The following is a 27,334-nucleotide window of genomic DNA, read 5'->3' as shown; positions in this document are numbered from 1 at the left end:
CAAACTGCAGAAACGCAAGTCAATAAAAAGGGAAGATGCAAGCTCTTTACATTATGTATGAAAGAGCGAATATAATCACAAACACAAAGGAAGATTTACAATCATAGGCATATATCATCACCTAGTGCAGTGCCTACCAGAACACCTAACACAAGTAACAGGAGCTTAGTTTTAATTAGTTAATAGGCCCTAGCCTACAAAAAGCTCTTTCTATAAAGTAATTAATATATAAATCTGTTATAGTAAAAAAATCAATTTAAGATGTTGGAAATATGAAGCAGAGAAGAAGGAAGGAAATCAATATTTTTGTAGCACATTCTGTATGCCAGGTACTTTACATACTTCTTCTCATTTATTTAAGCTTCACAACCCTGTAAGGAAAGATTACTACATTTCAAAGCTGAGGAAACAGATTCAAAGAGGTGAGTAGTTTGTTCAATCTCAGGATCTAAATGATTGAAATAGTGTCTGTTCAGGTTAGTCTGCCTAACCTGAAAGCTGATGTTCTTTCCACTGCTTTGTACACTTTTGCTCATTCTCAGACTTCTCTTTGCCAAGAAAATCTTTTCGAGTTCCTTATATCTAAGCAGGCCCATTTAATCTAGTTTATTTTTTCAAATAGCAGGAATTTGTATACAACTTCTTTTGAAAAAGCAGTTTACTGCTCAAAAAAAATTTTTTTTTTTTCTTTTTAGTTATTGCATCTAGGTGGGAGGGAACTTGCCTAAGGCAGAAGTTTCTCTCAGATCTCAGGACAAATCATATTGCTTCTAATCAACCGGTATACTTTTTATCTTTCAGACACTGGTCTCATAACTGACTGCTTCTTTCCTCTTTGGCTTGTGAGAAGCTCAAAAAACAGGCAGGTTTTTTCCAAAACCCTGCAAAACCCATGCGTGTTTTTTGTACTAACCTTATCTCTGATTTTATTTTCTCTAAGCTTTTTAATTTTTGTTTGATTTTAATATGTTTATTATATCCATGATGTTCCAAATACTTTTGCAAGCCATTTAAAATAGTATATGTACTAAAATGTTGATTGGATAAGACATATATATAGGGCTTCCCTGGTGGCACAGTGGTTGAGAGTCCGCCTGCCGATGCAGGGGACACGGGTTCGTGCCCCGGTCCGGGAAGATCCGACATGCCGCGGAGCGGCTGGGCCCGTGAGCCATGGCCGCTGAGCCTGCGCGTCCGGAGCCTGTGCTCCACAACGGGAGAGGCCACAACAGTGAGAGGCCCGCGTACCGAAAAAAAAAAGAAAGGAAAAGGTAAGTATAGGAGTAAATATAAATGAATATTGATATTAAGGAACAATACTAATGTCTTGAGCACTTTACAATGTTATATAATTAAGTGCATCATAATAATAAAAATTATCTCAACGAGGATAATATTTTCATAATGTATACATAAATCATAACATTGCACACTTTAAAAATCTTAAAATTTTATTTTTACCTCAACTATACCTTAATAAAGCAGAGAAGAAGATAACACAAAAGGGGAGAGGGGAATAAATTGAGGCAAATCATTCCAAGATCTCAGCAATGAAAAAGCAATAATTTATAGACAAGGATGCATATTTTAGTAACTATGGCAATCACAGAAGAAAAAAGAACATAGAACTAACAAATAGTAGGGAAATAGAATGGCAAAATATAATTAACCCCAAAGAAGTTAAGAAAGGACATAAAACTATAAAACAGATGGGTTATATAGAAAACAAATTATATAATACCTATCAACCCCCTCAGTAACTCTACTAAATAAAAAGGCATTAAATATTCTGACTAAAAGACAAAAAATGAAGCTTAACTATGCTACTTATTAGAAGTATGTCTTAAGTATAAGGGCACAAAAAGAGTGACTGTAAAAGGATATGAAAAGATATATAAGAATGTATTCAAAAGGAAGTTGGGTATTACATTAATATAAGACAAACTCGATTTTAAGATTAGAAGAATTTGTACAGAAAAAAGAACTATTTCATACTAATAGTAGGTCAAAGCAACAACAGAATATACAATTGTAAATTTGTATACACCTATTAACATAGCAAATATATATTATGATAGATAGATAGATAGATAGATATAAGCAAAAGTTGACACAAGTAAAAAGAGAAATAAACAAGTCCAAAGCATATGAGAGAGTTTAAGTCACCATTATTCATAGCTGATAGAACAAACAGACAAAAACATTGTAAGAATATAGATCTGAACAACACAGGAAATTATTTATTGGCATAAATTGAACAGTGCATACAATCATGATAGAATATACATTATTTAAATGCATATTGAATATGTACCAAAATCTAAACTTGGCAAGTTCCATAAAAATAAGAAGAATTCCAAAAAAAAGTTTCAAATAATTGAATAATACAGAGTATAGGCTTCTGGTCACTGCTGAATTAAGCTATAAAGTAATAACAGAGATAACTAGAGAATCTCCAACTTTTGGAAATTAAGCAATTTAGTTTGCATGATTGAAAGACAAAACCACAGTGGAAATCAGAAAATCTTAGGAACTAAATAATAATACAGCACATGAAATCTTAGTTACAGCAATGTTCTCTAGAGACAATTTATAGCTTTAACATCTTATATTGGAAAAGAAAGGGCTAATAATGAATATCAAAGTTTCCATCTCAAAAAGCTAGAAAAAGGAACAGCATATTAAACACAGAATAGTAGTTTGAATGAAATAAAAGTAGAAAAAGATGAAATAGAAAGCAAAAACACAACAGAAAAATTCAACAAAGTGCAAAGTTGTCTTTTGTTTTTGAATAATAAAATTGATTATCACTTGGAGATAGGAGACAGGCCTGACCAAGTTTTTTTAAAAAAAAAGGAGAGAGAGAAAATCATTTTTACGAAAATCAGGAACAAAAATGAGATGTCATTATAGGTTCTTATCGATATTAGAAAGATAATAAAGGATGTTTTGAATAACTTTACACAAATACGTTTGACAGTTTAGGTGAAAGGAATAGATACCTTAAAAAACAAAATTTGCCAAAGACATCAGGAAAAGTAATAGAAAATTAAATAATTCTGTGTCTATTTTAATAATGGAACCCATTATTGAAAATTTTACACAAAAATATCCCGTCAAGTTGATTTCACCAGTGACTTCTTCAAAATATTTATGAAGAAACAACACCAATTCTATAGAATCACTTCCAGAGGATTTAAACAAACAAACAAAAAAAACAGAAGAAAAACTTCCCATTCTTTTTATGAGGCTGTATAATTCCAGAAAATCTGGAAATATTTTAAAAAATTAAAATCACACAAATTTTTTTACATGAACACAGATGAAAAAAAATCCTGCACCAAAAAGTGCAGTGTGTTAAAATGAGTCAGTTTTATTCCATGAATTGTAATGGTGTTTTAGCAACAAAAAATGAATCAATATAATTGACCTTAATGGAAAAAAAAGGAGAAAATAGATACAATCATATCAATAGATAAAGAAAAATAAAATACAATTCATGAAAAGAAAAGAATTGTGTAAGCTGGGAACAGTTGGGATCTTCCATTTTATTGAAAGCTTTCCTCAGAGTTTGGGAATGGGACAAGAGTGTCTGAAGGTTTCAGTCTGTGCAAAAATATCTGAAAAAATGAAATGAAAATAATATTACAGGAAGAAATAAACTGTCATTATTTATACACAATATAATTACATATGTGGTAAATCCAAAAAAATGTGGAAAAATTACTAAAATTTATAAGTGAATTCATCAAGATTACTGAATACAAGGTCAATATACCAAAAATCAACTGTATAGCTATATATCAGCTACAGAAAATATAACATAGAAATGGTAAAGATAACTTTTACAATAGCATAAAATATAAACTATCTAGATATAAATCTAACAGAATATGTAAATTCTGTATCCTAGAAACTACAAACATTGTTGAGAGAAATTAAAAACCTAAATAAATGAATGGATATAATATGCTCATGAATTGGAAGATATAATAGTGTATAACTATTTTCCCCCTTATAAGTGATCTATAGATTCAATGCATTCCAACTAAAACCCCAGAAGAGTTTTTTTTCTGGTGGAAATTGATTAGCTGATTCTAAAATTTATATAGAAATACAAAGGTCCAAAAATAGTCAAGAAAATCTTTAGAAGAATAAAGTGGAAGAATTTCCAGTGCCAGTTACCGTGGCTTATTATCAAGCTGCAGTAATGAAGATGGTATGGTACTGACAAAATAATAGGTGAAAGAAATAGATGAGAATTCAGAAACAGACACACATTTGCCTGGTCCCTTTATGTATGACAAAGATGACACTGCAGGGCAGTGGAGAATAAGGGGTACTGGTTCCATTGAATATCCATATGAAAAAATGATAGTTGTTCCCCCAGCTTTATTAAGATATAATTGACACATAATTCTGTGTGAGTTTAAGGTGTACAATGTGGTGATTTGATACACTTATATATTGCAAAATGATTACTGCCATAGTGTTAGCTAACACTTCCATCCATTTCTTTTTTATGGTGAGAACATTTACAATCTATGCTCCTAGCAACTTTCAAGTGTATAATACAGTATTATTAACTGTAATCACAATGCTGCAATTAGGTTCCCCAGAACTTATTCATCTTATTTTAAAAGTTTACCTTTTTAGAATCCACATATAAGTGATATCATACAGTATTTATCTTTCTTTTCTGACTTATTTCAGTTATCATAATGCCCTCAAGTTTCATCCATGTTGTCACAAATGGCAGTATATCCTTCTTTCTCATGGCTGAATAATGTTCCATTGTGTATGTGATATATAGATAGATGATAGATAGATAGATAGATAGATAGATAGATAGATAGATAGACAGATAGATAGATGATAGATAGAGATATATCACATCTTTATTCATTCATCATTCACATTGTTGTTTCCATATCTTGGCTATTATGAATAATGGTGCGTTGAACACAGGAGTGCAGATATCTCTTCAAGGATCTGTTTTCATATCCTTTAGATATATACCCAGAAGTGGGATTGCTGGATAATATGGTACTTCTGTTTTTAATTTTTTGAACAACATCCATACTGTTTTCCATAGTGGCTATACCAATTTACATTCCCATCAGCAGTGCACAAGGGTTCCAATTTCTCCACATCCTTGACAGTACTTGTTATCTCTTGTCTTTCTGATGAAAGCCATTCTAACATGTGTAGTGATATGTCTTGTGTTTTGATTTGCATTTCTCTGATGATTAGTGATGTTGAGTACATTTTCATGTAACTGTTGGTCATTTGTATGTCTTCTTTGGAAAAATGAATATTCAGTTCCTCTGCCCATTTTTAATTGATTATTTTTTGCTATTGTGTGAATTTTTTATATATTTTGAATATTAAATCTTTATCAGATATATAATTTGCAAATACTTTCTCCCATTCCATGGGTTGTCTTTTCACTTTGTTGATCATCCCTCTTGCTGTGCAGAAGCTTTTTAGCTTGAAGTAGTCTGACTGATTAATTTTTGCTTTTTTGTTGCTTGTGCCTTTGATATCATATCTATGAAATCATTACAAGACTAATGTCATGGAGCTTTTTTCCTATGCTTTCTTCTAGGAACTTTACAGTTTCAGGTCTTAGGTTTAAATCAACCATTTTGAGTTAATTTTTTGTCAGTGGTGTAAGATATGGGTCCAATTTCATTCTTCTGAGTATGGTTATCCAGTTTTCCCAACACCATTTATTGAAGAGACTATCCTTTCCCCACTTAGTATTCCTTAAGGGCTTTTGATTCTGTTCTGTTGATCAGTGTGTTTATTTTTAATGCCAGTACCATACTTTTTGATTACTATAGCTTTGTAGTATAGTTTGAAATCGGGAAGTGTGATGCCTCCAGGATTGTTCTTCTTTATCAGTATTGCTTTGTATATTTGAGGCCTTTTGTTGTTCCATACAAATTTTAGAAGTTTTTGCTGTTATTGTGAAAAATGCCACTGGAGTTTTGATAGGGATTGCATTGAATCTATAGATGTCTTTGGGTAGTATGAACATTATAAAGTTATTAATTCCTAATCCATGAACATGGGTATCTTTCCATTTTTTGCTTCTTCTTCAATTTGTTTCACCAAAGTTTTGTAGTTTTCAGTGTATGGATCTTTCACCTCCTTGGTTAAATTTATTCCTAAGTATTTTATTGTTTTTGATGCTACTGTGAATGGAATTTTTTTCCTTGTTTTGTTTTAGATGCTTCATTGTTATTGTGTAGAAATGCAACAACTACCTCATGCCATACAGAAAAGTAAATTTCAGAAGGATTGTAGATCAAATTATTAAAGTTAAAACAATAAAGATTAAGAAAAAGCATAACGGATTTTTTGTTTGGTTTTGGAGGAAGCAAAGATTTATTCATCAGGACACAGCATTAAGTTTACATAAAGGAAAGAATGATTAACTGGATAATATTTAAGTTAAGTATTTAAGTTTTACTGCATAGAATTAAGAATGTTCAGCGATCAAAAACACCATTAATAGAATCAAAACCAAGACACAGGGCTTCCCTGGTGGTGCAGTGGTTGGGAGTCCGCCTGCCAAGGCAGGGGACATGGGTTCGAGCCCCGGTCCGGGAGGATCCCACATGCCGTGGAGTGGCTGGGCCCGTAAGCCATGGCCAATGAGCCTGCATCTCCAGAGCCTGTGCTCCACAATGGGAGAGGCCACAACAGTGAGAAGCCCGCGTACCACAAAAAACAAACAAACAAACAAAAAAACCAAGACACAATGGTAAAGATATAGATATATGATAGATAGATAGATAGATAGATAGATAGATAGATAGATCGATAGATAGATATCTGACAAAAGACTTTTATCTAGAATATATTAAAAATATCTTCAAATCAATAAGAAAAAAGCATACAGTCCAGGAGAAAAAATAGGCAAATGATTTGCATAGACAGTTCACATAGGAGGACATCCAAATGGCCAGTGAATAGGATAAAACATTCTTAATATCATTGACAATCAAGTTAGTGCAAACTAAGATGAGATTGGGATAACATTACTCACCCACCAGAATGAGTAAAATGAAAAATACAGGTAGACACCAAGAGGTGCATCATTTCTTGATGGTTCCCATCCCAAATGGTTCCCATCTGCCCAGCTGTTGGACTCACTAAAATGTAGAGGACAGCACTGATGAGGATGTACCTTTAAACAGCCCAGGATAAGAAGGAAGCTCACTGTCTTCAGACCTTATGAAGCTTTGTGGTGAAGTGAAACCTAAAAACAAGCTATGTGGCTGACACGGTCTTGGTGTTCCAGCCGGGTGTCAGGCCTGTGCCTCTATGGTGGGAGAGCCAAGTTCAGGACATTGGTCCACCAGAGACCTCCCTGCTCCACATAATATCAAATGGTGAAGGCTCTCCCAGAGATCTCCATCTCAATGCTAAGACCCAGCTCCACTCAATGACTAGCAAGATACAGTGCTGGACACCCTGGACCAAAAAACCAGCAAGACACAACCCAACCCATTAGCAGAGAGGCTGCCTAAAATCATAAGGTCACAGACATCCCAAAACACACCACCAGATGTGGACCTGCCCATCAGAAAGACAAGATCCAGCCTCATCCACCAGAACACAGGCACCAGTCTGCTCCACCAGCAAGCCTACACAACTCACTGAACAAACCTTAGCCACTGGGGGAAGACACAAAAACAATGGGAACTACGAACCTGCAGGCTGCAAGAAGGAGACCCCAAACACAGTAAGTTAAGCAAAATGAGGAGACAGAGAAACACACAGCAGATGAAGGAGCAAGATAAAAACCCACCAGACCAAACAAATGAAGAGTAAATAGGGAGTCTACCTGAAAAACAATTCAGAGTAATGATAGTAAAGATGATTCAAAATCTTGGAAATACAATGGGGAAAATACAAGAAATGCTTAACAAGGACCTCGAAGAACTAAAGAGCAAACAATGATGAACAATACTATAAGTGAAATTGAAAATTCTCTAGAAGGAATCAATAGCAGAATAACTAAAGCAGAAGAACAGAGAAGTGACCCAGAACATAAAATAGTGGAAATAACTATTGCAGAGCAGAATAAAGAAAAAAGAATGAAAAGAATTGAGGACAGTCTTAGAGACATCTGTGACAACATTAGACACACCAACATTCAAATTATAGGGGTCCCAGAAGAAGAAGAGAAAAAGAAAGGGACTGAGAAAATATTTGAAGAGATTATAGTTGAAAACTTCCCTAACATGGGAACGGAAATAGTCAATCAAGTCCAGGAGGCACAGAGAGTCCCATACAGGATAAAAGCAATGAGAAACACTCCAAGACACATATTAATCAAACTATCAAAAATTAAATAAAAAGAAAAAATATTAAAACCAGCAAGGGAAAAACAACAAATAACATACAAGGAAGTCCCCATAAGGTTAAGAGCGGATCTTTCAGCAGAAACTCTGCAAGCCAGAAGGGAGTGGCAGGACATATTTAAAGAGAGGAAAGAGAAAAACCTTCAACCAAGATTACTCTACTCAGCAAGGATCTCATTCAGATTCAATGGAGAAATTAAAGCCTTTATAGGCAAGCAAAAGCTAAGAGAATTCAGCACCACCAAACCAGCTTTACAACAAATGTTAAAGGGACTTCTCTAGGCAGGAAACAAAAGAGAAGGAAAAGGTCTACAATAACAAACCCAAAACAATTAAGCAAATAGTAATAAGAACATACATATCAATATTTACCTTAAATGTAAATGGATTAAATGCTCGAACCAAAAGACAAAGACTGGCTGAATGGATTCAAAAACAAGACCTGTATATATGGTGTCTACAAGAGACCCACTTCAGACCTAGGGACACATACAGACTGAAAGTGAGGGGATGGAAAAAGCTATTCCATGCAAATGGAAATCAAAAGAAAGCTGGAGTCGCAATTCTAAAATCAGACAAAATAGACTTCAACATAAAAACTATTACAAGAGACAAAGAAGGACACTACATAATGATAAAGGGATCAATCCAAGAAGAAGATATAAAGATTGTAAATATTTATGTACCCAACATAGGAGCACCTCAATACATAAGGCAAATGCTAACAGCAATAAAAGGGGAAATTGACAATAACACAATCATAGTAGGGGACTTTAACACCCCACTTTCACCAATGGACAGATATTCCAAAATGAAAATATATAAGGAAACACAAGCTTTAAATGATACATTAAACAAGATGGACTTAATTGATATTTATAGGACATTCCATCCAAAAACAACAGAATACACATTTTTCTCAAGTGCTCATGGAATATTCTCCAGGATAGATCATATCTTGGGTCACAAATCAAGCCTTGGTAAATTTAAGAAAATTGAAATTGTACCAAGTATCTTTTCCAACCACAACACTATTAGACTAGATATCAATTACAGGAAAAAATCTGCAAAAAATATGGAGGCTAAACACATGAAGTCTAAACAATACACTACTAAATATCCAAGAGATCACTGTAGAAATCAAAGAGGAAATCAAAAAATACCTAGAAACAAATGACAATGAAAACACGACAACACAAAACGTATAGGATGCAGCAAAAGCAGTTCGAAGCGGGAAGTTTATAGCAATATAAACCTTCCTCAAGAGACAAGAAACATCTCAAATAAACAACCTAACCTTACACCTAAAGCAATTAGAGAAAGAAGAACAAAAAAAAAAAACCCAAAGTGAGCAGAAGGAAAGAAATCATACAGATCAGATCAGAAATAAATGAAAAAGAAATGAAGGAAACAATAGCAAACATCAATAAAGCTAAAAGCTGGTTCTTTGAGAAGATAAGCAAAATTGATAAACCATTAGCCAGACTCATCAAGAAAAAAACGGAGAAGACAAATCAATAGAATTAGAAATGAAAAAGGAGAAGTAACAAGTTACACTGCAGAAATACAACGGATCATGAAAGATTTCTACAAGCAACTATATGCCAATAAAATGGACAACCTGGAAGAAATGGACAAATTCTTAGAAAAGCACAACCTTCCAAGATTGAACCAGGAAGAAATAGAAAATATAAACAGACCAATCACAAGCACTACAATTGAGACTGATTAAAAATCTTCCAAAAAACAAAAGCCCAAGACCAGATGGCTTCACAGGCAAATTCTATCAAACATTTAGTGAAGAGCTAACATGTATCCTTGTTAAACTCTCCCAAAATATAGCAGAGGGAGGAACACTCCCAAACTCATTTTACAAGGCCACCATCACCCTGATAGCAAAAGCAGACAAAGATGTCATAACGAAAGAAAACTACAGGGCAATATCACTGATGAACATAGATGCAAAAATCCTCAACAAAATACTAGCAAACAGAATCCAACAGCACATTAAAACTATCATACACCATGATCAAGTGGGGTTTATCCCAGGAATGCAAGGATTCTTCAATTTATGTAAATCAATCAATGTGATAAACTATATTAACAAATTGAAGGAGGAAAACCATATGATCATCTCTATAGATGCAGAAAAGGCTTTTGACAAAATTCAACACCTATTTATGATAAAAACCCTGCAGAAAGTAGGCATAGAGGGAACTTACCTCAACATATAAAGGCCATGTATGACAAACCCACAGCCAACATCTTTCTCAACAGTGAAAAATTCAAACCGTTTCCTCTAAGATCAGGAAAAAGACAAGGTTGTCCACTGTCACCAGTATTATTCAACATAATTTTGAAAGTTTTAGCCACAGCAATCAGAGAAGAAAAACAAAAGGAACCAAAATCAGAAAAGAAGTAAAGCTGTCACTGTTTGCAGATGACATGATACTATACATAGAGAATCCTAAGGATGCTACCAGAAAACTACAAGAGCTAATCAATGAATTTGGTAAAGTAGCAGGATACAAAATCAATGCACAGAAATCTCTTCCATTCCTATTCACTAATGATGAAAAATCTGAAAGAGAAATTAAGGAAACACTCCCATTTACCATTGCAACAAAAAGAATAAAATACCTACAAATAAACCTACCTAAGGAGATAGAAGACCTGTATGCAGAAAACTATAAGACACTGATGAAAGAAATTAAAGATGATACAAACAGTTGGAGAAATATACCATTTTGTTGGACTGGAAGAAACAACACTGAAGGTGACTATACTACCCAAAGCAATCTACAGATTCAATGCAATCCCTATCAAACTACCACTGGCATTTTTCACAGAACTAGAACAAAAAATCTCACAATTTGTATGGAAACACAAAAAACCCCAAATAGCCAGAGCAATTATGAGAAAGAAAAACAGAGCTGGAGGAATCAGACTACCTGACTTCAGACTATACTACAAAGCCACAGTAAACAAGACAGTACGGTACTGGCAGAGAAACAGAAATATAGATCAATGGTACAGGATAGAAAGCCCAGAGATAGACCCACGCACATGTAGTCACCTTATTTTTGATAAAGGAGGCAAAAATATACAATGGAGAAAAGACAGCCTCTTCAATAAGTGGTGTTGGGAAAATTGGACAGCTACATGAAAAAGAATGAAATTAGAACACTCCCTAACACCACACATAAAAATAAACTCAAAATGGATTAAAGACCTAAATGTAAGGCCAGACACTATCAAACTCTTAGAGGAAAACATAGGCAGAACACTCTATGCCATAAATCACAGCAAGATCCTTTTTGACCCACCTCCTAGAGAAATGGAAATAAAAACAAAAATAAACAAATGGGACCTACTAAAACTTAAAAGCTTTTGCACAGCAAACGAAACCATAAACAAGACCAAAGGAAAACCCTCAGAATGGGAGAAAATATTTGCAAACGAAGCAACTGACAAAGGATTAATCTCCAAAATTTACAAGCAGCTCATGCAGCTCAATATCAAAGAAAACCAAACAACCAATCCAAAAATGGGTAGAAGACCTAAATAGACATTTCTCCAAAGATATACAGATAGCCAACAAACACATGAAAGAATGTTCAACATCACTAATTATTAGAGAAATGCAAGTCAAAGCTACAATGAGGTATCACCTCACACCAGTCAGAATGGCCATCATCAAAAAATCTACAAACAATAAATGCTGAGAGGGTGTGGAGAAAAAGGAACCCTCTTGCACTGTTGGTGGGAATGTAAATTGATATAGCCACTACGGAGAACAGTATGGAAGTTCCTTAAAAAACTAAAAATAGAACTACCATATGACCCAGCCATTGCACTACTGGGCATATACCCTGAGAAAACCATAATTCAAAAAGAGTCATGTTCATTGCAGCTCTATTTACAATAGCCAGGACATGGAAACAACTTAAGTGTCTATCGACTGATAAATGGATAAAGAAGATGTGACACATGTATACAATGGAATATTACTCAGCCATAAAAGGAAACGAAATTGAGTTATTTGTAGTGAGGTGGATGGACCTAGTGTCCGTCATACTGAGTGAAGTAAGTCAGAAAGAGAAAAACAAACACCATATGCTAACACACATATATGGAATCTAGAAATAAAAATTGGTTCTGAAGAACGCAGGGGCAGGACAGGAATAAAGACGTGATGTAGAGAATGGACTTGAGGACATGGGGAGGGGGAAGGGTAAGCTAGGACAAAGTGAGGAGTGGCACGGACTTATACATACTACCAAATGTAAAATAGATAGCTAATGGGAAGCAGCCGCATAGCACAGGGAGATCAGCTCAGCGCTCTGTGACCACCTAGATGGGTGGGATAGGGAGGGTGGGATGGAGACACAAGAGGGAGGAGATATGGAGATATATGTATATGTATAGCTAATTCACTTTGTTATAAAGCAGAAACTAACACACCATTGTAAAGCAATTATACTCTAATAAAGATGTTAAAAATAATGAAAAATTCAGATAATGCTAGTGTTGGTGAGATGATGCTACAACTGAAACCTCATATAGTGCTAGTATGAATGTAAACTAGTACAACTACTTTGGAAAATGGTTGGACAATATCTACTAAAGCTGCATATATGAGCTACCAGCAATTCCACTTTTAGGTATATGACCAATACAATAGAGTATATATGTTCACCAAATCATTGGAACAACATTTTGCAATGAGAAAAGAGGAAAAGAATAAAATCCTAAAATAAATCTAATTTGAGTTGGGTGATGTTTGAAGCAGCTACTACCTGTAGGGCTAAGTTAAATTCTCCCAGCTCAGTGATTCTAGAAATGCTCTCAAAAACCCCTTTAGCTGGGCACAGGTTCCTGGTCTGTTGACTTGGTCCCAGTTTCAACATCTCACCCCATCTTTCTCAGACAGAGGTGTTAATATAGTGTTTTGCCTGATCCCAGGCTTGCCCTTGGATCTTGACTTTCTAATGTTTCTCTACTCCATATTCTACAGTCTGTGAAGGAATTTCACCCTATTCCTATGATCAGGCCTATCTCACAGAACTCAGGAATTGCCCTCAGAGCCCCTCTTTAGCTGGGATGGGAAACTATAAGGTGTCAGTGAAACAGGCAGAAGACTAGCAAACATAGAAGAGTCATATTGATTAGATGGCCATTATTTTTCTAATTGTCCTGTCACTTTTGTGTCACCAATTGGTTTTTCCACGTTGATGAAAATTAATTATAAATTTTCTAACACACTGATTTCATGGCATCCTTCTGGGCATATACTTATTATCAATGTAATTAATATGTTTTCAGATACTCTGCTTTGGGAGAAAGTTCAGGTAGTTGAACTCCCTCTTTAGCAAACACTGTGTCTTTCCTTCATGATAGCCTTGTCTTGTTTATCAGGAGAGTGTCATGGGAATATTTTTTCTTTTTTAAAAATTTTTTTAAATTGAAGTATAGTTGCTGTACAATATTATGTAAGTTATGTGTGTACAATATAGTGATTCATAATTTTTAAAGGCTATATTCCATTTATAGTGATTATAAAATATTGGCTATATTCCCATGTTCTGCAATATATCCTTATAATTTATTTTATACCTAGTAGTTTGTACCTCTTACTCCTCTATCCCTGAATTGCCCCTCCCCCCCTTCCCTCTTCCCACTGGTAACTGCTCGTTTGTTCTCTATATCTGTGAGTCTGCTTCTTTTTGTTATATTCACTAATTTGTTCTAATTTTTAGGTTCCGTATACAAGTGATATCATACAGTATTTGTCTTTCTCTGTCTGACTTATTTCACTTAGCATAATGCCCTCCAAGTCCATCTATGTTGCTGCAAATGGCAAAATTTCATTCACTTTTATGGCTGAGTAGTATTTCATTCTTTATCCATTCATCTGCTGATGGACACATAAGTTGCTTCCATATCTTGGTAATTGTAAATAATGCTGCTATGAACATTGGGGTGCATGTATCTTTTTGAATTAAAAAGTGTTTTTGTTTTTTTGGCTATATACTCAGGAGAGGAATTTTTTATTTTTATTTTTTTGCAGTACGCAGGCTTCCCACTGTTGTGGCCTCTCCCGTTGCGGAGCACAGGCTCCGGATGCGCAGGCTCAGCGGCCATGGCTCACGGGCCTAGCCACTCCACGGCATGTGGGATCTTCCTGGACCGGGGCACGAACCCGTGTCCCCTGCATCGGCAGGCGGACTCTCAACCACTGCGCCACCAGGGAAGCCCCACTCGGGAATTCTTTACAGAATTCTCCAATCGTTTCACTCCTTTTGTCCCATTCCCTTGTTTCCTTATTCCCTCTGTTCCTTCCAAAGTTTGCAAATTTCTGCATAGGTGTGGAATATCTTCTTGTCATAAAATGTTATGTTCCTCCACCTTCCACTAAGCTTGTTAAAATATATTTACCCTTCTTTTCTGTCTTCCAATATTGAGTTATATCCCATCAAGTTGTACCTAGGAAACTTTTTGGTTAACATTTCAAATAACTTTTGTATTATATAAATACATACTCTATATAGGGTCTAGAACAATCAGCTTTACGTTTTGTTCTTATATTTTTTACAGTGGCTTAACTTCATAGCCTCATTCAAAGAATCACGTAGGATAGTGAGAAACTTCGTTATCTAATTGACATATTGCTGCATGATGGACCACTCAAAAGTAGAATCAATTTTAGAATTTACACAACAAATCCATTCTCACTGCATTTAGGAGAAGTTAAAAAATGTATTTTTCATTCTAAAAGTATTCATAAAGGGGTAAATGTTAAGAAGATCAATTCCATAATAAGTGAAACATGTTTGACATGTGGTTAGTGGGAGGGGGGATGAAAATAAGAAAAAAACTAAAGATGATATAATTTCTGAATCCTTACAAGTTTTAAATATTCTAAACCTAGCATAATGCCATCTTCTTTCTCTCTGCATTTCTGTTACTCTCTGCACTTTTTATTCCTTAAATCCTTTAATTATAGCACTGGACCAGCTGCAGCAATGAGGACTGTAACTATGATTTGCTAAAACTCTGTAAGCTTTTCAGTTTCTTACAATTCACTACCTCCTAAACAGATTGGACTTGCACCTCGGCTTTCAGAGAAAAAAGTGTGGGCTCTTGTACTCACATGAGATTGACTGCAAGCTGATCCAAGTGGTGCCAGGGATGGACCATACGGGGCTTGGTTTATGCACTACCTGAGATCTGCTTGAGACCATCTACATCTCCAGACCTCAGACACTTCCCTCACTAGTGATGGGGTAGAGGAAGTGACACGCTAGCAAATAGTCACACCTTCCACAGTTATGAAGCTCCGGACACTGCCAGTGCCACTGCCACCTTCATTGCCACAAATTTACAAGCCTTCACATGTTGTACCAACTGACATAAAGACATTACATCTGCCCGTTGGCTGTACTGCATGCCTGGAGGCTCTGGATTCCCCAGCATATACCTGGAGGGGCCAACTAACACAACCCAGAAACTGGGGAGCTATTATTGCATGGGACATATAGAAAACAGAGGATACTGCAAATAAATTGTTTGCTTTTCCTTTCCCTCACTGGACTGTTCCAAGTTGCAATTAGTTACATATAACCCTTCTGGGATATCCTGCAACAATTAACAACCAACTGTGATGCAAAGCTGTGACCAGCTCAAAAATATACTCCTTATTATCCTCAGTTTTTCCTTCACTCCTGCTTCTCTGGGATTGCATACCCAAGAAAGTCATAGCACATAAGCTTTTGCCTCAAGGTCCATTTTCTAGGGAAGTTTATTTAAGACATGGACTAAACATCAACTAAAAAGACAATTTTAGAGTCCCTCTTCTAAATGGCCACCACTAAAACATAAGGACATGAAAAAGTTGAAAGAAGTATAGAAAAATATATAGCAGGCAAATGTTAATTTTAAAAACCCACTGTAGTTTTATTAAAGACTGATAAATAAACTTCAATGAATAAAACAGGATAATTAGGAATAAAGTGGCCAAATACATGTCAAAAATTCATCAGAAATATTAAATAATTAAATTGTGTGCACCTAATAAAACATCTCTAAAATATATACGGGAAAAATGGTTGAAACAAGAGCAAAGTGATAAATCTCCAATCATAGAGACTTCCAGTCGCCCTTTCAATCGTTAACACATTAAGAAGAAAGAAATTTAAAGATAGAGATAATTTGAGCACACAATAAACATATTTTAATAGAAATTTTAAAAACTGGAAAAAACCCAAAATATTCTTTGTTAAGTGACTGAATTAAGAGACTGTTATATAGGCACTCAGTGGAAAATTATGTAGCCATGAAAATGAACAAATTATAGCTACATGCAACACAGTGAATCTAAGAAACATAGCCTTGGGTGAGACAAGCAAGTTGCAAACCACGAAGTTAATAATACCATGTTATATACGTCAAAATCTAGAAATAGATACATCTACAACAGAAACTATTTGAAAAAGCAGAGGAACAATAAACCCAACATTCAAGGTATTGGTTACCTTTTGGGATTGGCAGGGAGATGGGGTTTGGAGGAAAGCATATGTACAGCCTCGGTGACATGGGTAATATTCTACTTCCTGAGCTGGCTGCAGGGTTCATGACTGTTATATTTTCATGCTTCATGATTTTTATATATAAAATATTTTTACTTATATATATCAATTTTATATAACAAATATTATATTATAAAATAATATGTAAAATTTTAAAATTAGTCTTAAAGATCATGTCTATTGAGTAAAATATTGATATATCATTAGTTAGTGATAAAATTGTTTAAGAAAATTAATTTTGACAATTTCAATACCAAATTTTAGTCACTGTAGATCTTGAATTGTGGTCTACTCAGAAAAAAAATCATACTTTATATCCTGAGTCTCCTAGATTCTCAAAGTCAATAAAAAAGTAATTTTTAAAATGATAAACTCTGATTCAACTTAATGGCCTGCTTTCCAATTCAATTCAGTATTTTTTTCAATATAGAAGGGGTATAAAGTATGTCCAGGGAATTATGGCATGTTTTTCTAATGGTGTTCAGAGGTGTGTCTATCTATAACTTTGAAACTATCAGTGAACGTGTATACTTTACTTAATGTAGAGAAATATTAGTGTTGCTACATGTCATTTAAATATTCTTCCTTGAATTACACATGCTATACATACAGTGCTATATCCTCCCACTCCCATACCTGTAAATTGTTAGTTCAGTCTGTGCACAGAGCTATGAGTGATAAGCTTAGAGAGCACCAAGATGATGTGCTAGTCTGTTCATTTTATTCCTAAATGCTGCCAAAAACCCATATATACCCCATATCTTAAATACACATATTCATTAAGAGATAGCATAATGATAACTAGCTGATTCCAATCAAACCTTCAGTTTATTCACTTATTAGCTGTGGGTTATTTATTATCTTGCTGCCACATTTTCTGCATTTTAAAAATAGAGATAATGTTATTCCCCAATTTAGACGTTTGTTGTGAATATAAAATAATATAGGTGAAGTTCGTAGCACAATGTCCTTTTTATTCATTGAAAGTGCTCAATAATTGTAAACTACTGTCATTATTATTATATAGTTGAGGTAGTGCTTACACCTGTGACCAGTGTTTTTCTCAAAGGAAATAGTACTGGTGTGCTATTTTACTCTTATGTAAGATTTCAGACTACATAGGCTCTATAAGAATATCATGTTTATATGTATGGAGATTGGAAATAAAGGAACGAGTGTATCAGTTTTAGCTGCAAGATACAGAAGACCCAACTAAAAGTGGCTTAAACAATAAGGAAAATTTATTATGTCATGTGTCAAAAATCCTTTTTTAGATGTAGGGTGGTACTACACAGTTGGTTCAGAATCTCTCTTTTCTGCCATCCTCTGCATGTGTGTTACTTTCTTCAGCCTTACAAGAAGGCTACAATAGCTTCAGATAGCTTCTCAAAAGACTATTCAAAGATTGAATGAAAAGGCATCCCTCCCCTTTGTCTGAAGAGTATGAAAAAAATCTTGCAAGATGATGTAGTCTTGTGTCTCATTGGCCACAACAGCTTCACATGTCCCTAGAAGAAGCAGGGGTGGAAGGTTGTGAAGGTAGGTAGTGACAGTATTTGTCACATTGAGGATGGGAAGGAAGTGTTGGAAGCAGCATTTAAAATGTTAATCAATCAACAATCAACAAATATTTACTGTACAACACCTAGTATAGAGAATTATTCTATAAATATTTGGGGTAAATACAAAAAAAGATGGCAGTATGTCATTAAGAAGAAAAATCAATAATAAATTTTTTATTAAAAAAGAAAAATACTAGCAGGGACATAGATTCAATTAAAATAAGAAAAATGTACAGAATTATAAAGTAGAAGTATCACATTATTTGTGTATAAGCAAATGTTCTTATCTATATATATATATATCTCCTCTTTATCCTTAACTACATTTCCCTCATGGGAAATAACACTCATTTTATTTTCAGTGTTAGCATACCACATGGTTTGGAGAAGTTCCTTTTTTTTCTGGTTGTTACCTGGACACTAACATTTAAAAAATAAATGGAGAAACTCTAGAAAAGTTATGCAATTTGCAATTCAAGATGCAAATTATAATGATAAACTAAGCACTTAGCATGTATAAATATTATACTTAGATTCTAGGGCTTACTGACAAATGATAAGCATGAAAACACTTACACAAACAAGGAAGTATATCATATTTTAGTTCAAAGCCATCACAGAAGCCATAAAATTCCTTAGTGCACATTTTTGAATTTTGGAAATATTGATGATTTCTACATGCATATTGAATCAAAATGGTCATCAAGAGAGTAAGCAGTAAATATTTAATGGATTTGTGAACATTAGGCCAATTATTTTTAACTTGTTTCCATTATAGATAAAAGGAATATTGAAAAAAAATTCTCAGTGCTGTTTTTTTTGAAGATGCCAAGTTTTTAAAGGCTCTGAACTCATAAAAATTTTAAAGCTAATAGAAACCTTATAAATTATTTCATCCTTTCTCCTAATTTTACTAATGAGATTCAGGTAGAGAAGAGGTTAAGTGACTTTTCCCAGTTCGTGCAGCTGGCTAACTGCTTTCTGGGACTGGCTTGCACCCTTTTCAGGCTGCATTTGAACCTTTTTCACAGATTCTTTCCTTTTCTTCTCTAATGTATTTGTGTCCTTCATTTCTTCTCTGGCATGCTTGGAATACACAGAAACTATAAAACCTGGATCTTAAAGCAGGCAAATAATATATTTTACTTAAATTTTAAACAATTCTGTTAAAAACATAATCTGGAGAGATGGATTATGTTTTAAGTCAGTTGTGTTTCCTCCCCACCCCTCCACCCCAGATTTACTGAGGTATAATTGAGAAACCAAAATTGTATATATTTAAGATGTAATGATTTGCTACACATTGTGAAATGATTACCACAATCAAGCTAATTAACAAATCTCTCATCTCACATAGTTATCGTTTTTGTTTCGTTTCTTTGTAGTGAGAACACTTAAGATCTACTCTATTAGCAAATTTCAGGTATACAATCACACTATTATTAACTATATTCACCATGCTGTACATTAGGTTCCTCAGGATTTATTCAACTTATAACTTACAGTGTGTACCCTTTGGCCAACATCTCCCCATTTCCCCCTCCACCCAGCCTCTGGCAACCACCATTCCACTCTGTTTCTGTGAGTTTGAATTTTTTAGAATCCACATTTCAGTTGTCCGTTTCTTTGCTCAAGATTGGATTCTAATATCTGGGATGATTACTTCTCTGACAGTTGGGAAATCTAACCAACAGCTCCATTCCTCACAAGCTCACCATCCTCAAGCTTACCCAAAAGACTACTTGATAGCACTGAAGAATAACCACTGTAATTATAGAATAACAGAACAGAAAATCAAACTTGTTCAAAGTCTCTACCCCAACTGTAAGAGACCCCAAGGAGTCTCTTACAGTTCTCCCTGTAAGAACTGCGTAGTTCTTACAGGGAGATTGTTCTTATGAATAAGGATTTTTATCTCCAATCCTTGCCCATGCACTAAAATCTACCCCTTCTCCAAACAGGAATGTCCTCAAGGCCACATGGCTCAATGTTATCTTCTGAAAATACCTCTGCCATGTCTATGTTGCTTAAGTCATTATCTGTTTGATAGAAGCACACCCTTTAGGCAATTTCCACCTGGTCTCATTACAGTTCACGTCCGTTTCCTATGTTGGTAAAATCAACCAGCTATTTTCCATTCAGAGATTCATTCCTTCAATAAATAATGGTTAAGCACTTGGCTTATTCCTGGCATCCTAATAAGCTCTGGGGATACTTTGGTGCGCAAGAAAGAGACAATTTCTTTCCTTAAAGAGCATTTAGTCCACTAGGGAAGACATGCAGCTAGACAACTAAACTCAACGCGATTCTTGCTCTGATCCAGCAATTATGGAGTATAATGAAGGCACGTGACAGAGAGGCCTGATGTAACTTCCAACGATGGTTACTTTTAAACTGAACACTGAGTAGGAAGCTCACAGGCAAAATAGGTCAATTTCCTTTTTACTCTTGTGTTTGGTAATTAGTTTCCTCATTAGTTTTTCAACAGAATTGTTCCTCATTAGTTTTTCAACAAAATTGTTCGTGAAAGAATATTTAAAAACTAGAAGCTTTTCTTCTGGAAACCTTAATTCTTTTTCTCCACACTATTTGCGACATCTACATTTCTCCACTTCCTGGAACTGACTCTTAATATGTGAATTTAATTTCTGTCATGGCTGTGGTTTCCAAAGAAGAGTCACTGACCCCCTATCTCAGAATCACTTAGGGTAATATTTAAATATGGAGATTATAGGTAAGCCTCCTAGTCCTACTGAAACATAATCTCTGGGAATGTGAGGAGGAGAGAGAACTAAAATTTGCATGCTTAACAATTCCCCTCATACACACTAAGGTTTGAGACTTATTGGCTGCCATCATTGAGTGTATATTCAGAATGTAACTAAAATCCTCTTCCCCAGTTTTCTTCTCATTGCCTCCAAATGGAGTATATGTGTCTTTTCAAGGAGAACTATTCCTAGCTGTCCAAGTACCAAAAAACTCACCTTGATTATTTCCCATTATATTACCTAAGGCACTATGTTGGTATATAAGCATTTCTTGGGACTAAAATGACACATGCCTAGGGCAATCACCAGTTGTTGTGGCTCTCTTACTTGGTAGAAATAGGAATTAGTAAGGTCAGTTTTCAAAATTCCTGCTTAGCCTATCTGGAGTTGTATATTTTTATCTAGGGAAACAAAATCGCAGTTCCTATAAGTGACTAGCCTCTAGCCAATTCAGAAAATTAGGGCAAAATTTATCAAAGTACCCTAGAGTTTTTGACCCAAGATCCAACATTCTACTAACTAAATTATTTGGGTACCAAAATATATTGCACAAAACTATTGTATTAGTTACGATAAGATTAGTCTGCTGCCAAAAAGACTCTTAAGGAGAATTCAGTGGCCTAAGGAAGATTCAAGTTTATTTCTCTCTCATGTTAATAGTCCAACATTAACTCGTGGTCCAAGTTGTGGGGTATGACACTGCTCCACATGGTTTTTAACTGACTAAAATTCCTTTCATTGTATCTCCTCCATTCTCTAGAGCATTCTACCTGTCAGTATGGTAAATCAGATTTCTGTACATTCCAGTTAGGGGAATGGAAGGGGAAGGGGAAGGGGAGCATGGAGAAAGCACAGTAAATGCATACATCATTTCCGTTCATAGTCCAGAAGTGAAAACTTTGTCCTGTGGTCACACACAACTGAGAATCAGGCTCATAGTTGTAATCTCTGACTGAGTGGCTATAAGCCCGGTGCCAAATGTATTACTATGGAAAAAGGAAAAAACAGATATTGGTGTACAGCTAGCAGTCCCTACAACTGTACTTTAGACATGCAAACTGAAATGGTATTATTTTTCCCATAAAAGAGATTATTGACGCTGAAAAAAATGCATGTATTTTGTTCATGAGCATAGGACTTTATTAGCTTAATAAGAAATGAGATATACTCCCTTTTTTGGAAAATAAGTCTGTGTCATTTTTCTATTGCTACTTAACAAACCACCCCAAAACTTAGTGGCTTAAAACAGAGATCAGCAATTTTTTTTCTGTAATGGGAAGATAGTAAATATTTAAGGCATTGAAGCCTATATAGTCTTTGTTACAATTACTATTCAACTCTGCCATTGCAGTATGAAAGGAACAATAAACAATACATAAACAAATGACTATGGCTGTGTTCCAATAAAACTTTATTTTCAAAAACATGTCGTGTTCTACATTTGGCTCATGGGCTGTATAGATTGGCTGACCCCTGGCTTCAAACAATAACTATTCTATTTTTGCTTATTATTCTGTGGGATGATAAGTTGATTGTCCAGTTAGCAGACAGGTCATCTAAGGCTAAATAATCTAGAATGGCCTTGCTCATGTACCTGGTGTTTAGCAGGTTGGTTGATATTGGGGACCTTAGATGGTATGTCCCATCTCCACCCCATGTGGTCTCTCATCCTCCAGGAAGCTAGCTCAAGCTTCTTCGCATGTCAGTCTCAGGGCAGCAAAGACAGCAAGCCCAGATGTGCAAGTGCTTGTCAAATCTCTACTTTCAACATGTTTCCTGTTGTTTTATTGGCCAAAGCAAGCCACCTGATAAAGCCCAGATTGAAGGTGCAGAGAAACTAGCTCTTGATGAGAGGAACAGCAAAGTCATAATGCAAAAGGTGTGTGCAGACAGGGATAGGAGGGATTATTTTAGTCATTTTTGTAAACAATCTACCATGAAATCTTTGAAGTACTAAAGGACATTACAATTCAACTTGATATTTTTAACAATAAGATGATCTTCATACCTTGTGAACTATAGTGGAAAGTGGGTAAGTATAACTTATCTTAAAATATTACAAAGAATTATATTCCAAGGCCAGAGAAATGAAACAAGGATCTTAAGAATAAATCCATATTGAAGACTACCTAGATGAGAGAGTTGTTAAGTAAGCAACTAGCGGGGTTATCTCTAGACTGTTTAATCTTTTCTTAAATTCCTTATTTCCTGCAGTTGCTACCTTCAAAGTTTCAAGGTATACATACAGCCTGTCATCTTGATAGACATAGTGGCCTCTGGCTCAGAATTTTCTGTTTGAGCTTTCCAAACAGTGGGGTATACAGCCAACATCAGTCCTTGAATTAACTTATCGAGAAGTTTTGAAGAACTAAAGCCATTTACAATCTAATTTAGTGGATGGTGGGTTAAAAGCCCAAAGGATGCCCTTGAGCTTCTATATGAGTCACTGTAGAAAGCAGAAGTTTTTCTAAACTAATGTACAGAAGAAATATACTATACAAGTATTAGCAATTGTCTTCTTTACAAAATCTAAAAATATATAGGAGAAATCATTCCATCTGTAAAGCCAGTGAAATAATTTTTACAAATCCTCCTCTCCTGGAATTTTGATTAACTAATTGAAATGTTTTCTAGTGTGTTAGAAAAGCAAAATGGTTCAGTGTTTTATGTAATAGTATGAATTAAATTACTAGAGTGCTACCATTATTGATGTTTATACTACGTACCAGGCATCATGTGAAATATATCATCCATGGAAAGGTATGCAGAACATTATGAGGACCTGTCGTATTTGTTTTTTCTTCTCAGATGAAAAAAACTAAAAGCCCAGAAAGATTAGGGAATTTCCCAAGGTCCAGGGGTGTGCTGGTAAGCTGGCACATGGGGGTAAAAGCCCTGATTTATATGGTTTGCCAATTTTTGCCATGTAACTGATCTCAACCTGGCTGATTTCAAATTATCAGTGTGATGTCAGTGAACACGATGTTGGGAAGAGCTGCACATAATCAGCTATCATGATCCAGTAGGAGGTGGCTCTGATACTCCACTGTCAAGATCATAAGCATAATAGGAAGTTGGAGAGCCAGGATTTGAGCTCCTGGCTGTCTACAAAGTCCATCCTTTAAACCATCATACAATAATGCCTTCTGACATAATAAACTATTCACCTGAAAAATCACAAAAGATCATGAAGGTCTACAATATCTTTAATCCCAGAAACATAGATACTTCTTTATTCTCTATTTTATTGAAACTAATACAGGAAATAGTCTCTTAGAATTATTCAATAACCATATGTTAGAGACCAAGAAAAATGGTGTACTTCATCCATCACCATTTCTATTATTCTTCCCTTTCCATTATCTTAAGCTTTCACAGATTTTGCTAGTGTTGCTTCTTATTCATATTTCATTGCCACTTTTCATCTTAATATCCATATACTTGGTCCCCAACAATTTTTTTTGCTGTTTCAGAATGTTGGCTGCTTTTTTTCATTTTCATAGTTTATTAAATTTTTTCTTACCTTATAGTGTAACTTTCTCACTTATGCTCTTTAGTTCTTCAACATTCTGGCATTCCTTGTTTGAGCAAGTAAGTAGATGGATAGAAGTCTAACTACTAAAATAAGATGGGTTCACATTTTAAGAATTATTTAACCTTTTTTAATACCAGAGTATCCTCATCTGTAAATGAGGATAATAAGAGTACTTACCTTGTGATGTGTGAGTGATTGATCATTTAAAAAACAAACAAACCAGGAACTATAGCAGGAACAAAAACGGAGGGTATGAGATGGTGGTACGGATGATACTTTGAGAATGTATGAGATCCAACATCATTTTATGCTGATGAAAAACATCATTTGATGTTTGGTGGGAACATATCTCAAAGATTTGTAAACAAAAAAACTCTTGAAAATGATAGCATTTTTTTCATAGCATGAAATAAAATTGCACTAGATTATTTTCTTTGCATAACAGATTTTATACTAAGAATTTCATCCTTTGCTAAAATAATTAAGATACTCATGAATATCATTTACTGTTACCATGAATTGAAAGAATGACAGATGAGAAAATGAATTTTTCCCAAATATTCTCATATGTGTTAAGCTTTAAGAAAAATAAAGAAAACAATTTTGCAAATTGGTATGAATTTTTATCTGATTGGTAAGAGGAAATTTATGAAAGCATACCTGTGATGATAGACCAATACATGTTTATACTATGCTGGAGAAAATGAGAATTTTAAAACTCATCAGAATTTTCATAATTTCTTCAAATAGCTGAATTGAAGTGAGTGGATACCCAGCAAAATTTTTTTTCATATACTTCTGTAGAAAAATAAAAGTACAAATTGAGGTGATTTCTCTTTTTATAAAATGAGCCCCATTATATATTTTCTTCCCATATAAAGATAGAACATATACTGCAAAAGAACAAACTTAAAATGGAGAATTCTCTCTGTCTAGTAGTAAAACAAAATCTTACCTTCTGTTTGATGTATTATTCTTGTTACTCATAACAAAATTCAGTGATATCACGATTTTCTGTTGAAATTATTATTTTATCATGTAGCATACCCTAGAGTTTTGAAGAGTTGTACAGAATGGTGAATAAGAATTTTTTTGGACCTGATGCATTTTCAAGTACATCCAGGCAAATGAAAATAAATAGATAGGAAACAGAGCTAATTAAGAAGATTGAGGTTCAAATGAAATAAAACCAGCAATAGGAACAACATTGAACTCTGAATCAGGAAATGAAGCCATGAGTGAATTCGATTTTAAGTAGTGGTTAATTACAATTAAGCTTCAAACATAACTTGTAAATCATATATCAGAGCATTATATAGAAAATATAACGTAGTTTGTGTTTAATATATTTTAATTTACTTTCCTTCCTTAACTCCTACTCTAACGTTGTTATACTATGGAAAGCCAAGTTTCATATGACCAATAGAAGGTAGTTTAATAATGTAATAATGTCAAGGGCTAGAAGGAAATTCTGGAGAGAAAACTCATTGACTTAGAATTTAACCAATATCCTTCTAATAAATGGAAAGTACTGATGAGGGCATAAATGCTGCATCAACATAAAGAAAAGAAATCTATTGAATATAATACCTCTGTTCTTTCCAAAGCCAAATGATTCTCTTTACTATTCCAATGGCTTCACTTGTTAAATTTCATCGCTTAGCAGACAAAATGTGTAACTTGGCAATAATATAGTCATATTGGCATTTTTTCTTCCTACAATTAAATAACTTGAACTTTCCCTCTATATAGCATATTACACTATAGACATATATTGTTTCTCTTCAAATTTTGGTATTACCATAAGGTGTGAGCTTCACTTATTAAAACAAGATAATCGAGAGCTTTATTTTATTCAGGGGAAAATATGGGGGTTAGTTTTTTTTTTTTTTTTTTTTTTTTTGCGGTATGCGGGCCTCTCACTCTTGTGGCCTCTCCCGTTGCGGAGCACAGGCTCCGGACGCGCAGGCTCAGCGGCCATGGCTCATTGGCCCAAGCGCTCCGCGGCATGTGGGATCCTCCCGGACCAGGGCACGAACCTGTGTCCCCTGCATCGGCAGGCGGACTCTCAACCACTGTGCCACCAGGGAGGCCCGGGGGGTCAGTTTTTGCATAAAACTTTAGACTGTAGTAAATCTCATTTTTCTCAGTATTCTGGGTTAGATTTTTTGTTGATTAGTAAAATAGCATGATGTTTAAAACATTTACAAAAATTTATTTTATATGTAAAACTGCATCACTGATGAATATTGAATCTAAACATACTCTAGTTTAAACAGATTGTAAAGCAGAAGTAGTGAGAAAGCTAAATAAATGATAGATAAATTAAAGAGGAGTCAGGATTAGTCACAAAGTGAAAACGAAAGCTCTAATAATGACAAGGTTGTGAACTAAACATTTAAAGAAAATGCAAGACATCTTGGATTTCTAAATTTCTATTTCCTCATAGTTTTTCTGGGCTTCATTTTATTATCAGGTTATGAAATCTAGCCTAATGGAATAA

General features: G+C 34.7%; 1 long non-coding RNA gene across 1 annotated transcript; it reads right to left on the bottom strand.

Annotated features, from left to right (window-relative positions):
• Positions 1-882: 882 nt before the first annotated feature.
• Positions 883-26,695, bottom strand: LOC125965451 (uncharacterized). The gene is made up of 2 exons (XR_007479325.1): positions 22,163-26,695; positions 883-3,620 (listed from the first exon to the last, which is right to left on the bottom strand). It is a non-coding gene; the product is annotated as an uncharacterized LOC125965451 (long non-coding RNA).
• Positions 26,696-27,334: the final 639 nt, after the last annotated feature.

Source organism: Orcinus orca, chromosome 1, assembly GCF_937001465.1.
Source record: "Orcinus orca chromosome 1, mOrcOrc1.1, whole genome shotgun sequence".
NCBI classification, from domain to species: Eukaryota; Metazoa; Chordata; class Mammalia; order Artiodactyla; family Delphinidae; genus Orcinus; species Orcinus orca.
Note: the sequence above shows the minus strand (reverse complement) of the source record. Positions and strands in the feature narration are given on the sequence as shown.